At 36.3% G+C, this 19,815-nt stretch overlaps 1 non-coding gene across 1 annotated transcript; it reads left to right on the top strand.

Annotated features, from left to right (window-relative positions):
- The first annotated feature begins 13,728 nt into the window (after nucleotides 1-13,728).
- TRNAV-UAC (transfer RNA valine (anticodon UAC)) lies at nucleotides 13,729-13,801 on the top strand. Its single transcript has one exon. It is a non-coding gene; the product is annotated as a tRNA-Val (tRNA).
- The last annotated feature ends 6,014 nt before the right edge of the window (nucleotides 13,802-19,815 follow it).

Below are 19,815 nucleotides of genomic sequence, written 5' to 3'. Positions count from 1 at the left end.
ACTAAAGTGGGTTGGTTTTGGCATTTTAAAGCAAGCAATTAACTAAATTATTACATTAATAATTAAAAATAACTTGAGCCGCTCCCGAGGATCACGAACTGGACAAACCAACCCTTAAAAATGTTCAATCGGTCCCCAACGACAGAAAAAAACACCCGAACCGCCTCTTCCATCTTCTTCGGTTCAGCTTGCTTATCTCTTCCATTTTCGATCAATTACAACCTAAAATGGACTCTAACGACTCCATAAAAATTACAGACCTTGCTTCATTCATTAAAGCCCATACACCTTAGGCTTATTACAATAATTGTATCAAATGGAAGCATAAAAAAATGCCAAAACCAAAACCATCCACTTTAGCAACCACAAATTTCATGCATGAAACGGTACCCACCATGATCAAATTAATGTAAATAAAGTGCCTAAAACTTGCTCTGATACCAATTGATGGTGTTAATATAACACATGCGGAAGCAATTTGGATCTTAGGCACTTTTAGAACATCAATTATTGTAAATAACTAGCATGTTCATAAGTATTAAAACTTAATGAGTTTAAATACTAACCTTTTGTAGTTCAAACTCCTTTTGCTCGCGAACCGATTTCGAACCACCACTAGTGTCTTCTCCACTATCCTCCGGCCTTAGAACGGGATTGTGGAATCCGGTGAGTGACTAAACTTGGGAGGGATTTTGTATATATGAAAGAGAGTGTTTGTCTCAAGGTTTTTCATCAAGATGAAGAATCTCTTCCAAGTATCATGATCACTCTATTTAAAGAGTCAAGTTTGCATGTTCATGCAAACTTGAGATCACCAAATTTTGACACTTAAAAATTTCACTAACATGGATTTTTCCATTAGATGAAAGTCAACATTTTGACTTTCTTCATTTTAATTCAACAATTAATTTGAATAATGAATTTCAAATTAAAGTAACATTAAATGATTAATTAAACTATTTAATTAATATTTAATATTAATTCAAATGTCAATCCCAATCAATTCCGACACATAATTGATTAAGATATTTAAATCTTATTTAAATATCTCAGATTCTCTCTTTTCGTTTAATTCGTAAATAAAACAAAATTGCGGTTAAATATATCGTATATATGTAACGCATATTCCCTAATTTGAATTCGAACACTTCGAACTCACTCGTCACACTGTTCTATGGTTTAGTCCGATATGAGCTAGCAGAGGGACCTAATGGACCTATAGATCATGGGCTCCAACGATCCAAGATTAACCGATTAAACTCATTAACCTGGTTAACCAACATTCGTTAACTACTAGGACACTCCACTATAGCCTAGTAGTTGCACTCCCCTCACTATAGATATATTTCTGTCCATCTGATATAACCATGATTAGTAAGTCGATCCTTCACAGGTTGTTCGTAACTAGAGCTGGGTCAATTTACCGTTTTACCCCTGAAGTTACTTCTTGTTCCTTATGTCTCACTGATCCTCTAATGAACAATTGGTTTGTGGTCCAACCAGTAAACCGAATCCCTCTCAGGCCAATGAGAGGGTGGGGCCCCTTGTTCAAGACCTGGAGTCAGTGCTTAAGGGAACTACCTTTCTTCTATCCCTAAAAGTGGGTAGGAGTGAATTCCGTCTTGCACCCCACGTCCCCAGCCATTCACCCAGTCTTACCCCTGAAATGGGAGGCCTGTTGAGTCGGCGAACTAGAGCCACTCTCACCCATGCAAATCTAAGGATAATTCCGAATAAACAGGAGTTCATGGTTAGCTCAGGATTAAAACCGAGTTACCTAGGTTATCGAATGAAAAGAAAATCAGTCTCAACAGTAAACGACTTTATAAAGTGAGAGTGGTTTTCTTCATGGTCCGATCTTATGCAATACTCATTGCATAGGACGCCCCCACTCACATGTCTCCACATGCACAATTTAGTGATCACATTGTTTATATCATATACAAAAGTGGGCCGCATCCATAGTGTCCCCAGAATAAGGTACTCAGCCTTATCCTTATACTATAGATCATTTTGACTATATACTTGAACTTGATCCACTCTTATGTCTCTACATATAGTTCAAGTAATCATACTATAGCCAGAGTGTTCTTAGTTTATTGGATTTAGATTAATGATCATAAAGTTCACATTATTCAATAACAATTTATTACTGAATAAACATCAATAATAACTTTATTGAAAATAGAATATATCTTTGTTTACAAACTATGAGTTTTAGGACATAAAACCCAACATTAAGAAGGTCAGAATTTCGCTCACCGTTCTCGGACGACTCTCGGATCTCCGCCTTCGGGTTGAGGTCTGGCCAAACTTCTTCACAGATCATGCGTAGAGTTGTTCCTAGATGAATATATCAAGATTTCAGATCTTGATTCGCAAAGGAAAACCATAGATTTGGGGAAACGTTCAAGATCCTTACCTTGCGGGTTTTCCGACTTCTTGATGAAAAATAGGACTCCGGCCACCCACATTCTCTTTTCCTTTCCAAGAAAGTCTCTCTGCATGATCTTCACCTCCTTGCATCATGATCTTCACCGGAATAGACTCCGACGGTAGTTTTCGGCGAGTCTTCCGGCAGTTCATCCTTTCTCCTCTCTCTAGGTTCTCTCTACCCCTTTCTCTCACTATCTCTCTTTTGCAGGATTATGGATGGGGTTTCGTTTGGACCCCTTAGGTGGTTGGAGGGGCAAATTTACCTATTTGCCCCTTTCGACTTTTCCCTTTTTTTTTTTTTTTTCTATTTCTATTTCTCTTTCTTCAGGTATTACAGTTAAGGATAGTTAGTATTGAATTATAGTTGACTATATATCATATTTGATACTTTATTATAGTCAAATATCTTGTATCCATTTGTTGATTTTTCCATATCTTTGTAATTTATTTGATTCTCAAAATGATAATAAACATAGAACTTTTAAACGAATTAGGTGTGGTGATTTTAACAAATATTTTCGTGGTACAAGCCTTTCAGTTTACGAACCCCGAATCTTTATTTTCAATGGCTTTTAAATTCTCTACCATCTTCTTCTCCACCACCACTACTGGCTTTGATGCTGTAGTGGTAGTCTCCATGGCGGACATAGGCGGAGCCGATTGATTACTCTTCGGCATCACCCTTTTGACCTCTAAATCATCCTTTGCAGGTCAACCCTTCACCATACTCTGTACATACAACATCACCTTCTCCAACACAACCGGTTTCTCCCTAACCAACATAGCCTCTTTCATTTTCTTTCCAATCGGTCCTTCATCCTTTATAGAAACCCTAACCTCAGGATCCTCATAAGCTTTCTCATAAAAAATATACGAAATCTCAAGTACAGACCTTCAGTAGAGATTTACCTTTGGGATCCGGGCACCGTGCTGGCCTCTTCGCCAACCAAATCGCAGCCAGCCTCCTCACCAAAATTGGCTCCTTTATCCATTGGGACAACTCTTTGGGCTTCAACATCGTCTTCGTCAATTCCTCTCCGTCTATTGGAACTTCACCACCTGCTATGGCGTTGACTACTAATCAACCAGCTCTGTCTACTACTCTTTTGGAGTCACCAGGGCAAACTCCAATTGCAAAATATGTTCGAGATATTCTTACTCGTACTCATTTTCTCAATAGCAAACCAGTCCACAAGATGCAGACACCACTCCATCTCCGTCCTTCTCTTCCTTTCTTCGTCGCAATTACACCACAGAGTTTGCATTCTAAAGTTTCTGCCCTCTTCTTCCTCACTCTTGCCCTTTTCTCATAATAGAGCCATCGCTCTAATTCTGAAGCCTTTGCCTTGCGTCTCTATAGCCCACAACCAATGATTGTTTCTCAACACCAGATTGCTGATCGTTCAATTTTCTCTAATCTTGCTCTCTATCGATCACCTGTTGGTGTCTTCTTTATTGACTTTCTCTTTGACCCGTCAATTTCTATTTTTCCAATTTCCTCCTGCCTCTTCTCCATTTCCATACTCTTTTTCGATTCATTCCCATTCTATTTTAAATTGCAATTTCTATATCTTCTAATGTTAGATCTGTAGGAATTCTTATGGAGATTTTTTATTCTCTCTCTTCTTTGTTCAATTTGTTACTTGACCAAGGCCCTTCCAATAGCCCTCTCTCTATATTCTCCTTCTTCCTCTCGGTTTCCTCCTCCTACTTTGTGGGGTAGACATATTCTCGTTGGAGCCATTGCCGCTACAGTTTTAGATCGTCAAGAAAATACTATGCCGCCCAATTAGACGTCTCCTTCAAACAAAATTGCTGACAAATTCACAAAAAGTGTTTCTCAACCTCTCTTTGAATTTTTCATATCCAAGCTTCACATTCGTTCAAATCTGACGCTCAGCTTGTGGGGGGATGTTAAGAATATTTAGTACTGAATTATATTTTACCATATATATCATATTCGATCTTTTATTATAGTCAAATATCTAGATATTTGTCTTCCATTACGGCTTACCATAAATATCATATTTGTCTTCCATTATGGCTTACCGTAGGTATCATATTTTCCTTTCTATTATAGGCAAACATCTTATATCTATTTATTGCTCTTCTATTTATTACTCTTTCCATATCCTTGTAATTTATGATTATCTAAATGATTATAAAGAGAGAACTTTCACACCATTTAGGTGTGGTGGTTTTACCAAATATCCTCAACTGGTACGATTCAATCTAACATGTCGATAGGTATGCTAAAGCATGGACTTAACTCGTACTTCATTTGAACCTTATTATGTTGTTTATCGAGGCTACCTTCAAGCATACTTTGTTGCCTACTTTCGACTCTAGCTCTCTACGTATTACATCAATGGAACATTTTTTTATTTCTTATTTTTCTGTCTACACCAAGTTGTATGCATCCACATCCTAACCTTTTGCACGACCTCATTAGTGGCTTGGACATACTACTCTTCGTTTAAAATGGTTCACTATACCACATTCTATGACATTTTGTGCTGAAAGGAAACATTTTTGTTCATCTAAGACTCATACTTTGAGAAATTTGTGTAATGCTCACTATATAGAACCTTAAGTAACTTAAGGGTTTATCCTGTTACTCCCTTTAGAATTTATTTAGACTATTACAAACTAGTTTAAGAACCTCCTCGAAGATCTATAGAAGTTGTGTGCATTAATAAGTTAAAAGACCTCACAGTCACTCATACAACATTGAAACTTAAAGGAAAGCTTTGAAACATTATCTTTCTTACTCCTATACTTGAGAGAACATTTGTTTCTTGAGGTGTACCTCTTGTCTTTTGTTACCTTGATATGTTCCTTATATTCCGTAAACAACTGCATGCTTGGATCCTCTTAGCAAAACTAATACAAAATGTTAAGGTGTCAATCCTAATGCTAGAAAACCTTAAATACGCAATTCAGTCTTAATTTCCAACTTTCCCACTTCCCTTAAATGACTTACTTTCTTCTTTTTGTTAGGATTTATGCCCGAAAGTCTAGTAATTAATTATTTAGTTTATAACAATAATTTTTGTTATTTTATTTGCAATTTAATTGTTATCCATTGTATGCAAATTCAAGGTTATTAATGTAATCTTGAACAACATGTGGTTGACATACAAGAGGATCGTGTTCAAGTAATAGCCTAAAGGCTCTATAGTATATGGATAAGGATGGGTGCCTTATCCTGGTAACACTATTGATACAACCCACTTTGTAATCGTTACGAACGATTTGATCCAAATCGTTCGTGTGGAGACATGTAAGTGGGGGTATCCTATACAATGAATTTGTATAAGAATGGAACAAGAAATGTTTAATCACTCTTTATAAATCCGTTAATTGAGAAGATTAATATTTCACATGATGATCATATGCGACTCGATCTTAATCTTGAGTGAGTTATGAACTCCTGTCTGTGAGGGCTTGTCCTTTAATTTACATGGGTGAGAATGACTCTTTTAGCGAATTCAATATGCCTACCGTTTTGGAGACTTGACCAAATAGGGAGTTGGGAACATAATATCATGAGATGAAATTCACTCCTTTCCATATAAGGAATGTAGATGAGTCGTTCTCTTTAAGTACTGATTTTGAGACTTGAACAATGGAGCCCCACCCTCTCATTGGCTCGAGATGGACTTGGTTTACCCTATGCATATGCCACAATCTATGCTAGCGATGCCGCCGTCCTCCATTCAAGTGCGCCTTGCCTTTACCTAAAAAATAATGTGGCACACGACCTTAGTATTTCGAAGAATACTTAGTAAGTGGCCCCACTATAGGAGGTCATGCAAACGCAAACACATGCAATCATGATTTAAGGACCTATCTCTAACATCATAAGGGTGACCTTCAGTCTCAAAAAAATTGGATGTGAAGTACTTCCCTACACACGATTCACGCGTGCGAGTGTGAATCCACTAGGCGCTCGCACATCCCCTAAACCCTCTGGTCAAGCTAATGTCATATGGCTCAGGAACACCCTCATCTGTCCACATTCGCACTCATCATCATATTGTGTGCGTCCACACTCATCATCTCTAGGGGAAGTAGCCCTATGCTTATAAACATACAACATGCATGAGGTCCCTCTAAATTCATCATAATATCTCTTCTAACACAACCCTGTAGTCGCATCTCTTTGTTATTCTAGGTAACACATACTTGTGGATATTTATATTAATATCATTTTCATGCTGTTAGGGTTGTGTCGTATGTCGATCTAACGACATGATGAAATATGGCACTCATCATCATATAGCATGCTCAATATGGAAAAGATCATCATATTAAGGTAAACGTCACACAATCATCATGCTCATCATATTGTCATAAAGTGCATCAAGAATATCAAGTACGTCATTCATCGAAATATATATATACTACGCACATCATAAAGCATCATAACTCATACATCATCATATCTCGTACATCATCATAACTCATACATCATCATACACTAATATATGACATCATATGATACAACTCATACATCATTCATTATATACTAGTATATGGCATCATACGATACAACTCATACATCATCATAACTTATACATCATCATATACTAACATACGACATCGTACAACACAGTTCATACATCATCATAACTCATACAATTTTTAGCCTATCCTATAGTAAGGCCACTTACTTGGTTGGCCTTGACTCAAGTACTCCCTAATTAGCTAAACATAAGCTCTCGTTCCTTGAGAGCTGCTTCCTACGGTGCCAGAGTTTGTTTCCAATCACACCGTTCACCACCTTCCATTAGTATTTCACAATTAAATAACTAATAATTCAATAAATGTGAAATACAGCTCTAAAATGACCTTGATTACCTTAACTCGGGCCGAAAATGGATCTAGGACGGTCGAAACAGTGGAAACTGGGCTAAAACAGCAGTGGAGCCACCGAAGCATCGTCGGAGCGTCCAAACCGCTCAAGCCGAAGGGTTGCTTTCATAGAAAATGGACACGTGGCAGCACCAGAGCAGCCCATGTCGATGCAAGCGTCTCGGGTCGAGGTTCGGTTTGGGTTGGCTCGCAGTCGCGTTTACGGCTAGGCTGCTGACTCGATTTCTGTTTATAGATCGGGCCGCGAGTGAGTTAGGCTGCGGGCTGGTTTGGTTGGGTCGAGGGAACTTGGACCTCGGGTTTGTAGAGGCAAGCACGGGTCGCGGGTTGCGGGTTGGATTGACATTTGGCTACTGGTCCGAGGAGGGATTTGGGCTATGGGTTCTACAAATTTTTAGTACGAACACTACAGCGACCAATTCTAGGTCATGGGTAGGGTAATTCTTTTTGTATTCTTTTAGTTGACGGGAGGAGTATGCAATAACCTTACATGTTGCATTAACACACATCCTAGTCCCTTCTTGGACGCGTCACTATAGATTACGTACCCTTTTGAGCTTTCAGGTACTGTGAGTATCAGGGTTGTTACCAATCTCTCTTTTAGGTTCTGGAAGCTTGCCTCACGAGCATCATTCCATATAAATCATACCCCTTTTCTCGTTAACTGTGTTAAAGGCGAGACTATCCTAGTGAAGTCCTGCACAAACCATCGATAGTATCCTGCTAGTCCTAAGAAACTCGGTACTAATTTTATCGTAGTTGGGCGTTCCCACTTTGCGACCGCTTCGACCTTAGTGGGATCTATGGATACTCCGTCCTTTGTCACCACTTGTCCTAGGAAAAAGACTTGTCGTAACCAATATTCACACTTTGAGAACTTCGCGTATAACTTGTTCTCTCTTAAGGTGGCTAGGACTTTTCAGAAGTGTTCCTAGTGTTCCAAGTCTGTTTTTTAGTACACTAGGATGTCATCAATGACCACGATCACGAAAGTGTCTAGACAGTCCTTGGTGAGGCCAAATGACATCACTACGAACTCATAGTGATCGTACCTTGTCCTAAATGCTGTCTTTGGTATGTCTTTTTCTTTAATCTTTATTTAATGGTAACCTGACCGCAAATTTATCTTAGAAAATATCGTTGCCTCTCTGAGTTGGTTGAATAAGTCTTCCATTCGAGGCAGAGGCTATTTGTTCTTTATGGTTCTATTATTTAGCTCTCTGTAATCGATGCATCGACGCATCGATCCATCTTTCTTCTTAACAAACAACACTGGTGCACTCTAAGGGGATACACTAGGTCGAATGAACCCTTTATTTAGTAAGTCTTGTAAATACACCTTGAGTTCCTTCAACTCTGTTAGCACCATGTGATAGTGTGCTTTGGAAATAGGCCCAGTTCCTAGCTTGTCTTCGATGACGAAGTCGATCACTCAAGAAGGGGGTATTCCAGGTAGATCGTTCGTTAATGCATCTGAAAACTCGTTTACTATTGACACGTTTTCTAGGGTCTTTTCTTTTCCTCTTACGTCTACACACATGCTAATATAGCCCATCCGCCTTGTTGGACTAACCTATTTGCTTTCATCATCAAGACTACCTAGGGGGTAATCCCGGTACTCGTGCCATTAAATTTAAAGGTAGGTCCCGCCAGTGGCAAATATGTTACTTCCTTTTTACAACAGTATACTAGCACGGTTTTCGGCTAGCTAATCCATGCCTAGTATGACGTCGAAGAACATCAAGTTCACTACCATCAGGTCAATGCTTAGAGTTTGGTTCCCTATGATTACTTGTCATTTTTACTCTATCCCTAGCTACTATTTCTAATCCCAAAGGGGTGCTTACAGACATTTCATGCAATAAGGGTTCTAATTCAAACCCCATCTGTGATCCTTCTTGAGGTGAACTCTCTTCAGCCTCACCTCGTCCTCTACCTCTAATAGGACATCGTCCCCTTCCTTATCTTACTCTTTCGCGTGGTTTAGGCAGCATGGTTCAAGAAACCAAGATAGCATTTCTTAAGTCTAAGGTTCATCACTATGCATATATATTATTAAAAATACATATTCTAAAGTCTCATATTGCAAACAAAATCACTCAACATACAACAAATCACATCATACTCTATAATAAATACATGAAATATCACAATAATTTCAGTAATATCACTAGAAAAATGCATGTGAGTTCGAAAATGTTTCTCTTTTCTTATCTTATGCAAGACGTACTTGATGGTGACAGGACATCGATGTTGGGACCATGGAATGTGCCAAGCCTACATCGTAGGCTAGTCTATAGAATCTAAAACCTAGAGCTTTGATATCAACTATAACGACCCTAAATTTCCACATACTTAGAGTCGCTACTAACGTCTCATGTTCATCTATAATGTGGAAATATAATTCTTACATGAACATCATTTATAACGTAAACTTTGAAAAATGCTTAAAACAACTTCTTATCTGGAAAACACAGTCATGGTCTTCCATCTAAAGAGGAGGGAAGAGAGATAGGAGGGAAATCCAGAGCTAAAAAGGTGGTTTGTTTTATGACCCTCAAGAAAATAGAGTGTTTGTATCAACAAACACCACATTCTTAGAGGAAGACCACGTAAGAAATCATCAACCTCGTAGCAAACTAGTATTAAGTGAGATTTCTAAAGAAGCTACTGATAAAACAACAAGAGTTGTTGATCAAGCTGGTCCTTCAACAAGAGTGATATTTGAGGAAGGAGTCCTAAGATATCAGTGAAGGAAGGGATGGGTTAATTATTTATTTATTTCTTTATTATTGTTATAATTATTATTTTTTGTAAGTTGTTACCATTAAAAAGCAGGACCTATGGCTCAAAATAACCATGAAAGCCTTCAAATGTGTAATACTATTCAATTAATTCTAGAATTAAAAAAAAAAAAATTAAATTCTAATTTTATCCTTCTTTTTACACCTCAATTTTATAACATTATATCATAATATAAAACAAAATTTCCACATCATTTGGTCTTGTGGTGTAGTTGGTTATCAAGTTTGTCTAACATACAAAGGTCTCCGGTTCAAGTCTCGATGATGCCACAGTTTGTTCGCTAGTAATATTGTTCTTTCTCATGTGGTTGAATGATTTTATGCATAATATTTTAAATATAGGATATGAATAGATAAAATGATAACTTGGTCTTGCCATTATATTTTGGGTACACTGCAAAGCCTATGATATCTTTGTTGACTCAAAATGGAGTAGACGAGTCAAACCATGATAGGACGAAGGTGGCTCTTCAAAGAAGACATGACCACGGGTTACATTGAGTCGCCACCATATGATATCCTTGATTATCTTTTTTAAAAAGTTCAAAAGTATTCTCATGTATATGAACTAATTTGTTAACCCATTTTAAAAATACTTAAGAATAAGATTGAAAATAAATTGTCTATTTAAATATTGAATTGTATTATATTCATATTGGGAAATGTTCATAAACGATAGTTCAAGACAAAATTGAAGAGTATTTTTTTTTTCTTTTTAAAATTATGAGTATTAACCAAAACTTATTTTTAAAGTTTTTTTTTTTTTGGTTTGAAAGTTAAATTGTATTTTTCAAACAAGATATTAACGGTTTCATCTCACTAACTATTTTTTAATTATTAACTATTGATGAAACCTTGCGAGGTTCTAAGGATATTTTGTTTAAACATTAAATTTTTTAATTATTAAGTATTTTTTTTATCATGGACATCATGGACATTTAGTTGTTGTGGCGTAGTGGTTATCACGTTAGTCTTACACACTAAAGGTCCCCTTACACACTAAAGGTCCCCAGCATGCTTCTTTGCTTGCAATGTTGTCGTCAATTGTACAAAATCTTTTTTTATTCTTTTGAAGGAAGGAATCACTGTTAGTTTTTGCACGACCTCATTAGTAACTTGGGAAAACTACTCTTCGTTTAAAATGGTTCGCTATACCAAATTCTATGACATTGATGTCGTGTGTTATATAGAACTTTAAGTTCGCTTAAGAGTTTGTCCTGTTACTCCATTTAGAATTTATTTAGACCATTACAAACTAGTTTAAGAACCTTCTCGAAGATCTAGTTCATTAAATTATACAAGTTTTGGGCATTAATGAGTTAAAAGACCTCACCGTCACTCATAACTACCATATTGAAACTTAAAGAAAATCTTTGAAACATTATCTTTCTTCAACTCCTATACTTGAGAGAACTTTTGTTTCTTGAAGTGTATCTTTTGTCTTTTGTTACCTTAATCTGTTCCTTATATTTAATAAATAAATGCATGAGGCTTCATGCATTCCCCGTGACATAGTCTTAATACTTACATCCAAGGCTTCATGTGTTCGGTGCGATACAATTTGTATACCTATGTCCAAGGATTCACGGGTTCCTTGTGACATAGTTTAAGTACCTACACCCAGGTGTTCATGCGTTTCCAACGACGTAGTCATTGTCGTAAGACCATATTGCACTACTCATCGGGAGGTCTTTAAAATATCTCGGGTTCTCGTTCAAGAGTTTTTTGTTAAGTCTTGAAGTACAACTAAGGAAAAATTCTTAACAAGTACACCCTAATCCATATGAGTCATAAATATTTTTCTATATGCATAAATCTTTCATAAGTATCTTGTCACTTGGTAATCATAAAAACCTTGATTTCTTATCATAATCATTTCTTATCATAATATTTTTCAATATTTTTATATCATATCACAATATATATACATCAATCATTCACATGTCGTATCATAATCATATCATATCGTAAACACTTCGTGGTCATATCATTCCCTAACTTAACATAGCCTTAACATTCTTATACCTATCACAGTCATGTCGTTACATGAACGTACCCTGACGTTATCGTTCTATCAATCTATCATAATTCTATCTCTTTCTACCCATAACCTAACTATATTCTTTTATCAACCTCTCATATCCATAGTACTTCTAGATGTAACCTCACCTTCACGTTTCATGAACAAATCTTACTTCTATCAATTCACAAATAATTCACACATATTAGTATATATGACATGTGTAGAACCACGAGCATGTGTCAACATCAAATATAACCATATCAATAGTAAGGTCAGTTACCTGGTTAGCTTAAGTTGTTGTCACGAATATATCCTTAATGAATGTTCGATTCTGTCCCTTGAAATCCAAGTCAACCTATTTGAGCCCATGACATCAGTTTCAAGTTTGAACCCTATCAAATTACCTCTCTAATTTAGATCGGTCCATTTACTTTTATTAAAAATCTTGTTTTCTATGATTTTGTATAAAAAAATTGACAGAGTTATTTTGTGTCTGTATTTACTTTTCTTTCTATATTTAGTTTAAGTTTTTTAATACTGGAATCTTTTTTTTTTTTATTATTATTTGTATTTACTCTATAGCCTTTTAATTTTGTTCACATGTATTCCAAATTTATAGTGGATCTCTATTTTCAAATCTTTCGTGTTTTCTTTTGTTTGACATAATTTACTAGAATTATATAAATGATTAATATTTAGCTTCTAAGTCAAGGCTAAACCATTGTAATGACCATATCTATCTTCACGTAAATCTCTCTTTTTGCCAACGGTGACTTTATAACTCAAAGCTAAACCATTGTAATGACCATATCTATCTTCGCGTGAATCTCTCTGTTAGCCAATTTACTAGAATTGTATAAATGATTAATATTTGGCTTCTAACTCAAAGCTAAACCATTGTAATGACCATATCTATCTTGACGTAAATCTCTCTGTTTGCCAACGGTGACTTTCTAACTCAAAGCTAAACCATTTTGGGTACACTGCAAAGCCTATGATATCTTTGTTCACTCGAAATGGAGTAGACTAGTCAAACTGTGGTAGGACGAAGGTGGCTCTTCAAAAAAGACATGACCACAGGTTACATTGGGTCACCACCATATGATGCCCTTGATTATCTTTTTAAAAAAGTTCAAAAGTATTCTTATGTATATGAATGAATTTGTTAACACCATTTTAAAAATACTCAAGAATAAGATTGAAAATAAATTGTCTATTTGAATTGAATTGTATTATATTCATATTGGGAAATGTTCATAAATGAGAGAGTTCCAGACAAAATTGAAGAGAAAAGTGATTTAAGAGTATTTTTGAATTTTTTTTTTCTTTTTAAAATTATGAGTATTAACTAAACGTTTAAAAGTTGAATTGTATTTTCAAACAAGATAATAACGGTTTCATCTCACTAACAATAAACTTATTTTTTATTTTTATTTATTTATTTGAAAAGTAAAAGATATATTTCAAGATTTTTTTTTTTTTGAAGAATATTGATGAAACCTTGCGAGGTTCTAAGGATATTTTGTTTAAACATTAAAATTTATAATTATTAACTATTTTTTGGATCATGGACATCATGGACAACTTGTTGTTGTGGTGTAGTGGTTAGCACTTTAGTCTTACACACTAAAGGTCTCCAGTTCAATCCTGGGCAACAACATGCTTCTTTGCTTGGAGAATGGTGTAGTTTTCGGATGGGAAACATTTTTGTTCATCCAAGACTCATACTCTGAGAAATTTGTGTAACGCTCACTAAGAACTTTAAGTTCGCTTAAGAGTTTGACATGTTACTCCCTTTAGAATTTATTTAGAGCATTACAAACTAGTTTAAGAACGTTCTCGAAGATCTTACAATGAGTTAAAAGACCTCACAGTCACTCTTAACTACCACATTGAAACTTAAAGAAAATCTTTGAAACATTATCTTTCTTCAACTCCTATCCTTAAGAGAACTTTCTTGAACTCCTATCTCTTGACTTTTGTTACCTTAATTTATTCCTTATATTTAATAAATAACTGCACGAGGCTTCATGCATTCCCCATGACATAGTCTTAATACTTGCATCCAAAGCTTCATGTGTTTGGTGCGATACAATTTACATACCTATGTCCAAGGATTCACGGGTTCCTTGTGACATAGTTTAAGTACCTACACCTAGGTGTTCATACGTTTCCTACGACGTAGTCATTGTCGTAAGACCATATTGCACTACTCATCGGGAGGTCTTTAAAATATCTCGGGTTCTCGTTCAAGAGTTTTTTGTTAAGTCTTGAAGTACAACTAAAGAAAATTTCTTAACAAGTACACCTGAATCCATATGCGTCATAAATATTTTTCTACATGCATAAATCTTTATAAGTATCTTGTCACTTGGTACTCATAAAAACCTTGATTTCTTATCAAGTGTCTTGAGGGGTAGTTACATACTTTTTCTCTTAGCTCATATCCCTAAGTTGTTATAATCTCCTTAAAATCTTTCATACTTACCCTTATATTGTAAAGGAGTCTCATAAATTTTCGTAGTATTTTGAGTATTTAAGATCTTGAAAACATCTTAGAATTCTTATAGGGATATTTTGGTTATTTACCACTGCAAATCTTGGTTTAAATCCTCAACATATTTCAATGGCCTTGTAACATAAGTCTCATTCAATTAAATGTCATTTAGGGGTCACTTTGCTCCTAAGCAAGCTATATATAATTATAGGGGAATTTTAGTCATTTTACACCTACCCTTGGTTTAGCCTTTTATCATAATCTAATTATTATCAAATTTCATACATAACCTTATCATATCATATTGAGTCTTCTCCTAAAATTTCATGAAAAATAGAATCCATTTAGTATGATTGTGGTTTAGGCGCATTGAAATCAACATTCATGTGGACATTAATGTTGGAGAACTTAAATACTTAAGATATTTAAATCTTATTTAAATATCTCAGATTCTCTCTTTTTGTTTAATTCGTAAATAAAACAAAAATGCAGTTAAATATATCGTATATATGTAGCGCATATTCCCTAATTTGAATTCGAACACTTCGAACTCACTCGTCACACTCTTCTATGTCTGATATGAGCTAGCAGAGGGACCTAATGGACCTATAGATCATTGGCTCCAACGATCCAAGATTAACCGGTTAAACTCATTAACCTTGTTAACCAACATTCGTTAACTACTAGGACACTCCACTATAGCCTAGTAGTTGCACTCTCCTCACTATAGATGTATTTCTGTCTATTTGATATAACCATGATTGGTTAGTCGATCCTTCACAGGTTGTTCGTAACTAGAGCTGGGTCAATTTACCGTTTTACCCCTAAAGTTACTTCTTGTTCCTTATGTCTCACTGATCTTCTAATGAACAATTGGTTTGTGGTCCAACCAGTAAACCGAATCCCTCTTAGGCTAATGAGAGGGTGGGGCCCCTTGTTCAAGACCTGGAGTCAGTGCTTAAGGGAACTACCTTTCTTCTATCCCTAAAGTGGGTAGGAGTGAATTCCGTCTTGCACCCCACGTCCCTAGCCATTCACCCAGTCTTACCTCTGAAATGGGAGGCCTATTGAGTCGGCGAACTAGAGCCACTCTCACCCGTGCAAATCTAACGATAATTCCAAATAAGCAGCAGTTTATGGTTAGCTCAGGATTAAAACCGAGTTACCTAGGTTATCGAATAAAAAAAAAATCATTCTCAACAGTAAACGACATTATAAAGTGAGAGTGGTTTTTTTCATGGTCCGATCTTATGCAATACTCATTGCATAGGACGCCCCCACTCACATGTCTCCACATGTACAATTTAGTGATCACATTTTTTATATCATATACAAAAGTGGGCCGCATCCATAGTGTCCCTAGAATAAGGTACTCAGCCTTATCCTTATACTATACATCATTTTGACTATATACTTGAACTTGATCCACTCTTATGTCTCTACATATAGTTCAAGTAATCATACTATAGCTAGAGTGTTCTTAGTTTATTGGATTTAGATTAATAATCATAAAGTTCACTTTATTCAATAACAATCTTTAGTGAATAAACAACAATAATAACTTTATTGAAAATAGAATATGTTTTTTTGTTTACAAACTATGAGTTTTAGGACATAAAACCCAACAAAATCAACAACATTTCCATTTCTTATCTTATGCATGACATACCTGATGATGATTGGGGGGCATAAGATGTGGGACCATGGAACATGTCAAGCCTATCTCGTAGGCTAGTCTACAGAATCTATAACCTAGAACTTTGATACCAACTGTAACAACCCTAGATTTCTACTATACTAGCCAAAGTCTAAGAAAAGAAAATATTACTATCCTATGCACGTGGCATGGTCTCTGATTGCAATGTCATCGTCAACGGTACAGGGGTCTCTTGCCTTTACCTAAAGTAGAAATAGCACATGACTCGAGTATTTTAGAACCTATCGTTTAACGATCATGGGGTGTCCTCCAGTTTAGACAACATTGGATGTGTAGTACTTCCCTACACACAACCTACACGTGCGAGCTTGATCCCAGGCAGTTCACACACCCTAGACTAGCCTACGACGTATATCTTGTAGACTTGACATGTTCCATGGTTCAATCATTGATGCTCTGTCACCATTATATACACAATGCATAAGATTAAAAGAGGAAAATTTATGATGATATTTATTGTGATTTGCTCTATGTTTTAAATGTTATGTAGCATGAAAATTGACGAGCTTTACTTATATTATATATTGCAGCATGATGCTTGATTTAATATCGCTATTATATGCTTGCAATGTTGTATGAATTTTTTATGGGTACTATGATATTGTATTGTTAGTAAATGATAGACTTAAATAGAATTATCTTGGTTTTTAGAACCATGTCACCCAGAGGATGTGGAAGAGGAAGAAGAGGAAGGGGAGGACCCCCTATTAGATGTAGAGGAAGAGGTGAGGCTAAAGAGAGCTCACCTCAAGAAGGATTAGTAACTAGGAAGGATGCAGCTGCATTGCCTCAAGTTATACCGCCACAAGCTGCACCACCTTTAGCAGCACCAGTGACTGGAATAGACCCCACTACTAGTTTGATGCGGGAGTCGTTTTAGGTCATGATGCATGCCATAATGATCACCCAACAATCCAACACTTGCAATCTACTAGAGGAGCGAACTGGCTACGAGACTTCAAGCGGTATGATTCGCACCCATTCACAAGTACTACGAGAGATCCAACAGAAGTTTAGATGTGGATTTCGTCCATGGAAATCATATTTATGTCAATGGAATGTCTGAACAACCAGAAGGTACCTCGTGCGTCATTTATGTTGCGAAAGAACGCGTAAGTATGGTGGACGGACAATAAGGATAATATTAATCCAAGAGGGGGAATCATAGCGTAAGATCAATTTAAGGAGGCTTTCCAAAAGAAGTATTATCCCAAAGCGGTGTGTCTTAAGAAACAGCAGAAATTCATCAATTTGACTCAGGGTGGACACTCAGTGGACAAATATGACAGAGAACTTATGAGATTAAAAAGGTTTACGCCATCATTGGTTGATACTGAACAAAAGATGACATATAATTTTTTTTTTTTTTTGGGTCCTAGCCTTGTAGGTTTACCACATGGTGGAAGCCATAAACCCAAAGATGTATGAGGAGGCATAAAGAACGGCAAAAATCCCTGAAAAAGTCTCAAGAGGAAAGACATCGAGAACCAACGGTCACTATCGGAAGGAAGCGATCATATGAGCCTAGAGGGACAGACTATCGACCATCAACGCGAAGGCCCTAATACGATGATAGGGGTCCTGCCCAACATTTACACAGACACCAGGGATAAAGAGAGGGGTCAGGAACATGAGAAGCTTCAATGCCACTAATGCGGAAAACAACATTGAGGTAAATGTATGCTCAGATGTGGTCGTGAACATCAAACGACCAAATACTATATTGGGAAGGGTACCAAGAGTCCAAAAGAACCACCTAGAGGTTTAGGAAGTGGAGAGCGAACTGTGCAAACTCGCTTGCAAGCAAAGGAGTGTGCAAACTCGCTTGACAGGTACGTTATCTATACTAAGTCACTACGCATTAATGATATTTGATTCTAATTCTATGCATTCCTTTATATCCATGCCTTTTGTTAGTCAAGCAGGATTCACGGTGGAACCCTTATGGCATGTTTTATATGTTAGTACCCTAGCAGGAGTAGATCTAGTTACTGAGAATAGGATAAAAGATGGACAAGTAATAGTAGCTGTTCATATCATAAGCATAGACCTGAAAGTGTGAGTATGACAGATTTTGATGTCATATTAGGAATATTTTGGTTAGCCGAGAATTATGCAAGTATAGATTGCCACAAGAAGAAAGTGGTTTTTTCGCCACCAACTAGACCTAACTTTAAGTTTAAAGGAACTTGTACAGGTGTCACCCCAAAGATAGTGTCGATGATGAAAGCCAAAAGCTTGGTACAACAAGGAGGATGGGATATACTAACATGCACAGTGGACGTAAAAGGAAAAGAGAAAACAATGGCTACGGTATCCATAGTAAACGAATTTCCAAGTGTCTTCCCAGAGGACTTACTAGGAGTTTCTCCTTCATGAGCTGTAGACTTCGGGATAGAACTCAAATCAGGAACTGGACCTATCTCTAAAGCACTATACCACATGGCTCCAACCGAATTAAAGGAATTAAAATTACAACTACAAGACTTACTATAAAAGGGTTTCATTCGACCTAATTTATTTTGTTGGTGTGTGCCAATGTTGTTTGTGAAAAAGAAAGACGGGTCGATGCGCCTATGTATTAACTATGGGGAGTAAAACAAGAGAACAATAAAGAACAACTACCCACTCCCTTGCATCGAGGATTTATTCTACTAGCTCCGAGAGGCGACAGTATTTTCCAAGATAGACCTTCAATAAAGCTATCATCAGATTAATTTTAAGGAAGGAGATGTATCGAAAACAGTCTATGAACAAGATATGGCCACTATAAGTTTGTAGTGATGTAATTTGGTCTCACCAATGCCCCAGCCATGTTCATGAAATTAATAAACCATGTATTCAAGGAATGTCTAAACATGTTTGTTATCGTGTTCATAGACAACATTCTAATATACTTGAAAATGGATCAAGAACACTAAGAACACCTCCGAAAAGTCTTAACTATCTTAAGGTAGAACAAGTTGTACGCCAAGTTTTTCAAATGTGAATTTTGGCTATAAAAAGTCTCATTCTTAGAACACGTAGTGTCTAAAGATTGGATTTAAGTGGAATCCACTGTTTGTTATAAAATGTTTTTTTTATTTTACTTTACAAGTTTTTTTTGGTTTAAAAAAAAAATAGTGGTTAGTATTTATTTTATTTCTGTTGCTTATTTCTCCATGAAAAAAGACTGGAGATATTGGAAGTAGTGGAAGGAACTAGTTTTTAGGGAGTGGAAGGAATGGTGGAGTGCTTGCTGATTTGCAGTAGAAATGGGTAAAAAATTTATTATATAAGGAAAATGGTGCAAGTTCTAAAGACACCACAAATAGAAGAAAATTAATTTGTGTGTCTTCGCTTCTTCTCCTCTTCTGTTACTTTTTTTTTTCAATTGGTATCAGAGCTACAAGATCAAGGCCTATTTTCAATCCTATCTCACCAAGAGATTGAGCGGTCAAGAAGGGAGAGAGATCAAAAA

This window comes from Cucurbita pepo, unplaced genomic scaffold, assembly GCF_057944985.1.
Source record: "Cucurbita pepo subsp. pepo isolate OVF unplaced genomic scaffold, ASM5794498v1 scafford_8, whole genome shotgun sequence".
NCBI classification, from domain to species: Eukaryota; Viridiplantae; Streptophyta; class Magnoliopsida; order Cucurbitales; family Cucurbitaceae; genus Cucurbita; species Cucurbita pepo.
This window is presented reverse-complemented; position numbering and strand designations above follow the sequence as displayed.